Below are 6,000 nucleotides of genomic sequence, written 5' to 3' on the forward strand. Positions count from 1 at the left end.
ATAATATATTTTAAATTGTTAATGCTGGTAAACACTTACAGTCAGGAAGCCTGACTTTTTACATAACAAAAAACATGACCTTTTGCCCTTTAATTCCAGAGTCAATTCTAAGATATTCTATAACTTTGGAAATACAATTTTCAGTGAAAGATTCTAATGAAACAAATCAATTACGCCAGTAAGCTGATCCAGTACTCAGTATATTAATGTAGAATGCTCAGAATTAGGAATGATTTTATTAAGCATGGTTTGAGATTAAAATTAGAAATTAATTAAGCAAGAGCACAGTTGTTGTGAAACACTTCCATTCCTTAGTGGTGAAGATTAAGCAAGGCGGCCAAGGAAAGACTGAGTTAGCTTGCTTTTTCCAAATCAGATCTAACTCATAAGATTTTTGCAAATCATATAAAGACAAATAACTTGACAAGCAAGAATGTGTTTGCTGAGATCCTGCTTTTGCACTAGTTTTTTGTTGGTTCCATTTCACAAGTAGAAATGCTGAGGCACAGAGAAGGAAAGTAACTAGTTCAAATTCACATTCATGGCAAAGTCAGGTATGTATGGTCAGATCTCCCACACCCGTCTTTCTTCTTCTTACTGTATTTCCACCTTTGGAGTGAACCACAGATTCGAAAAGAGGAAGAAAGAAATTAGGAAAAAAAAAAAAAAAGGAGCTATTCAGAACAGGCCATGTAAAAAAATGAAACTAAATACAGAATTCCCTCGCATTCTGAATTTCCAGTGATGGCTATTGGCAAGGAAAATACTGGATCTTTGTGTCAGAAGTTGGCATGGTTTCAGTTCCCTCAACTGATATGAAATATGGATCATCTGCTGGAAGGTCTATGTGCTTATGTTCTTGAAACAGCGACATCTTTCTGTTTGTCTTTTATAATCTTCTTTTCTGCTAGCATGAACTGTGCTAACTATACATTGTTCGCTCTTGCAGGTCTTCTGTAAACTAATTAAATGTTTTATCTACATATTGTTCGTGAATGATGAACACATGCACAAATATGACATTTCTCTTCCAAGTGCAATAATTATTGGGCATTTTGTTCAAAAGTGTGATTTTCCCATTATTCCCTTCCCATCTCCAAACAGAAATGTGTCATAAATCTTTTGAGTCCTGCTCTCTTGCATAATGCAATAACACTGAAGCTCTTGGTTTTCTGATGTAGTAATGTTCACCATTACTATCATGTAGATGTTGATGTAGTCTCCCTGTTTGTTATACCTTATGACATTAATTTTTTAGATGTGATAAAGCAGTGGATGCAACAGGGCTTTGGGAATTGGAAACAGAGCAAAGAATCTATAATATATTACATGATCCCTTGCATTTTGCTATATGTAAAAGCCTCCAGTGACAAGGAGGAAAATAAACAGATATCCCCATAACTGCAGTTCTGGAAAGTAGTGGCAAGCAGGTCTGATATAAAAGACACAACAATGCTTTCAATTATGTTTGCATAAATGCAGAAGACTACTGATTTTTTTTTTGTATGACCACTGTATTTTATTATTATTGTTTAATCTGTTTGTATCTTTCTTATGTGTCTGTGTCTTATTTATAAAGCTGTGTTTTATTTTTAATTTATAAATTCCTTAAGTCAAGGAATGTCTTTTTATATTGCATCGCTAAAATACCAGTGTCTGTGATGGGCTCCTAGTAAAATACTAAGATGATGTAATATTTGTGTTGCATTAAAGACCTTGCAACTGCAATCAGGACTGTAATCGGACTGCACAGGGCCCTCTCTAAGTAGAGAGCTACACTCTTACTCACAAAGAATGTGAAAGAACCCAATAATGAAAGTAGGACAACAGACTACGACACAACCATGCCAAAATAACATGACCATGATGATTCAGGAGAGTTCACTACCCCTATGGGTCTGAGGGATGGGGCTTTCTTATTGTTTCAACATTTGTTCGTGTCTGTTGCAGAAAGCAGGAGTACGTAAAAAACCTGTCCGATGTTATATTATTATGTTGGTTTTGAAGCTGAAAAGTCAAGCCCTCAACAGATGGGAAATGCAAGAATTAAGATCCGCGTGCAAACTTAATTTGGCTTTTTGTGATTATGCTTTCTAATTCCATCTGCAATCTCATCATTACATACTGTGTTTTTTCATAGCACATCCGCCTGATTGAGTACTCACTTTTTAAATAGGTTTTCAGTATTTTGTTTACTCATGTGGCTCCTGTACCTTATCTCTCACATTTTGCTAAACTTGTTCTAAAGACAGAATTGTCAAACTTTCTCTGAGACTTTTCATGCTGTTCATATTAACATCCAACAGCTACCCAAATAGAAATGAACATATTTTCAGAATACCTCTCTAACATAAGACAGTATTCGTACATCCATTTTGTATCCGAAGGACTGAGAAACAAAAGAAGTGAAAAAAGCTCAGTTCTTGCTTGTTCTGAGTTGCCAGTAGAAAACATTTTTCAGTGCATTTAGCACATTAGACATTCAAAGCACAGCTCTCAAAGACATGAAAGGCAATGGTGAAAGTGCAGCACCTTATCAATTCAGGTTCAAGTGAGAGACCCAGATAATGAGTAAACGTAATTGCCACACGTGAGTAGTTTGGCTCTACTGTCTTTCCTGGCATCGTAGCCAACATTATGGAGAGAGAAAGGGTGGAATATAATTCTGCAGAACATTTAAAGCAGAGGACAGTCTTTCTCCTCCTGCTTCCACAGCTTCTGACCTGTGGGCCTGTGGACTGTACAGCTCTCACAGCACAGCCGTGGTTCATTTTCACATGCTCTTCCATAAAACTGAGCCCCAATTCCTGTTGCAATAAAAGTGCATAACATTTAATTAAACCTTCCACTATAATAAAGTCATATGAGCGGGTTGGAAAAGATTGCACAGAGAAGTGCACGAAGTGCATAACTGCCGTTTTATGAGCTTCACGATGCTTTAAAATTAGTGTGCGGGTAATATTCTTGCATTTTTCTTTTTTTAATGGCTTGTTTGTTTTTAAATCAGAAACAGGAGCAGAATATCCCACAATGTGGCATCATCCTGGTGTCTTCATTGTTTGTTTGTGTGTTGGCAACACCTAGAGCTACATAACAGAACTCTGCAGTTTGAAGCTAGTGAAGTAACACCTGGTCATGGCAAATAGTCATTCTTGGTGGGCCAATGAGAGCCTTTGTTAAGGAGTTTCACACATATTTGCCAAGAGCATGTGAATGGCAAAACATGAGTTCTTAATTCCATTCCAGGCATAGGTCCTGCTGTTTGCCCATAAGATCAATCTCTCCTGCCACATCTTTCCAGCATTTCTTCTTTTGAGTGTTTTATAGCTCTTGGTCCTGTCTCAGTCACTGTTACCCTTTCCTGGACTTCTTACATCAGTCTTCCTTTACAATCATTCCCACTTTCTCCTTTCCTAAAACATGTGCTGTCCTTCCTTTTCCACGCACTGCACCACTACTCTTTGGGGACATGAGCCTCTTCACTTACTGCATCTCCTCTCATACACTCCCCATGGCTGTCTGTCTTCCTAGTCTCACCTAAGTGGTTCTTCAGTTCTTCGTCTGTAAATCTGCACCCAGTGCTATTTCATTTCAGGGTCCCTCCCTACAATCTGCTTGCCTGTCCAATCCCAGTTCTTCACCTGTATCTGGGACTATCATAAAATCCAGAACCCTTCTTGTTTCTTCTCATTTGCTCGCACTCTGAAAACATCTAATCAATCACTGGGAAGATGGGAAGAGGCTCATTATCAGGATGTGTGGTGAGAGAAGTAATGATTTTAAACTGAGAGAGGGTAGATTCAGACTAAATATAAGGAAGAATTCTTTACTGTGAGGGTGGTGAGGCACTGGAACAGGTTGCCCAGAGAAATTGTGGATGTCCGATCCCTGGAAGTGTTCAAGGCCAGTTGGATGGGGTTTTTTGATGGTCTAGTGGAAACAGTCACTGCCTATGGAAGGGGGTAGGAACTAGATGATATTTAAGGTCTCTATGAACTCAAATCATTTGATGACTCTATGATTCTGCTCATCATCTTAAACTCATCTTCTCATCTAGTAGTCTTGGTTTTCCTCTTGATCCAGCTCCCATCTCAAGAGTCTGCTTATCCTTTTTGGACTCTCTCAGTCTCATCCTCCCTTTGGGGAACACTGCACTCTGGTCTCTTGCCTGCAACATGCACAGTATAAACAATATCTGTTGGGGTCTTATCTGGTAAACATTAAGAATTCTTTGTTGAGATGTGTGGATGGCAATTTTTTCAGGGATTATTTCTTATTTGGAAAAGAGCAGATATTCATAAGGAGAACAGGAAGCATGCCCTGAAGGAAACTGCAGCATATTCTGATAAACTGCATATCCCTTCTCTGTATCATGAGGATAGCATAAAATGTGGGAAAATTGTTTAAATTTTTTTAAAAGTACCATAATTTTGGCCCAGGTCCATGTCAACTCTATCTTAAATCTTGGAAACTTTTTATGAATTTTGGCTGACAATAATTACGTAAACTTCAAGAAAATAACTTCTTTATCCAGATGTCTGGCACACATAATTCCATCTGGAATAGCTATGATTAAGTTCTCATCTGTCTGAAAACAAAACTCTATGATAGAAAGTATCTTGCAACGCAAAAGATAGGTGATAACGAAACAGTCCTACCAGAAGCTACGGAGGGTGGCAGGGTGGGTGTGAGCCTCTAGGACCACAGGAGTAGAAGATGAAGTGTCAAAAAGGGTTATTACAGAATACAGAAAAGAATGGGAATTCAGTGGGAATGAGGAAGGAGAACAAGACTGGAACAGTGAGGAAAGCACAAGACAGACATAGAAGAAAGCAGTGTTCAGCAGACATACCACTTCACAATCCTCTGAGGACTCCCTCATCCACTTGTCCTGCTACATCACCACATTGCCCAGTTATTCCACCACAAGACTTGGTTCAGCCATCCCCACTTTACTGTCATTGTTTTAGTAGCGTGTTTCTCTATATTATCTAATGATATGTAGGAGAAAAGATCATCAGTGTTTCCTGGGGTTTGATTTCCCTCCCAAGACCTCATCTTTACCTGCTGAGCTCATGGACCTATGCTTCTGCACATCGCTGAGCAGGCACACAGGCCTAGTGCTTCAGCAAGAGGTACTGTGCCCAAGGGCAGATTAGGAAAGGAACTTGGCTCAGTCTCACAGAAGCTCAAAGACACATTCATGCTCATGCTGTGATTTCTCTTACACACCACGCAACAATGGAACCGAGCAGGAGTGGGTTGACCAATTTGTTTGGTTGCCATGACAATGTGTTACCCAGTGCAGAACACTGCTCTGAGCAGCCTTGCTGCTTGGCTGCTGTGGGCTGATGATACTCTAAAAAAATAATGTAAGAGAGTCAGCCATTGTCATTGCACTGCACCGTATTGACCTCTGCAAGATGAGAGGTGCAGCTCATCTGAAGTGATAGAAGTTTCCTGCTCTGAGTATCGTGTTTATTAGAAAAGAAGGTTATGGGGTTTTTTTTCTAAGAGGGATTGGATGAATGAGATGGGGATTTATTTATTTATTTGAAATTCTGAGAGGGGTAATTTAATTTCTAATGCTGCAAATAAAAGACATAAGGAAACCCACAGTGGCTTATAGATGTAGGGGCAGAATGGTATTCACATTGCAGCAGAAAGCAAAATACTTTCTCTTGAGTGGAAGTTACTGAGACCTGTAAGCAGGTATGCATAGGAAACAAGGAAAGATATGCCTGAGGTCTGATTTAGAATGATGGATAAAGACTGTGTTTGACACAGATGAGAATAGGCAGCACTTGCTCTCCCTACCACGAGCAACTACCTCAGCTGGTGTAGAAAGGAAAAATACCTCCCCATCAGCTTATTATCACCCAGAATAAACTTGGATGTATTTCTTTAAAGAAATATTGGTTTCTCAAATACAGATATATGCCTTGAAGGGTTTTACCAAGTCTTTGAGGCATTTTCAATATTCCCCACTTAATGTTGCAT

Source organism: Lepidothrix coronata, unplaced genomic scaffold, assembly GCF_001604755.1.
Source record: "Lepidothrix coronata isolate B3197 unplaced genomic scaffold, Lepidothrix_coronata-1.0 Scaffold19, whole genome shotgun sequence".
Lineage (NCBI taxonomy): Eukaryota > Metazoa > Chordata > Aves > Passeriformes > Pipridae > Lepidothrix > Lepidothrix coronata.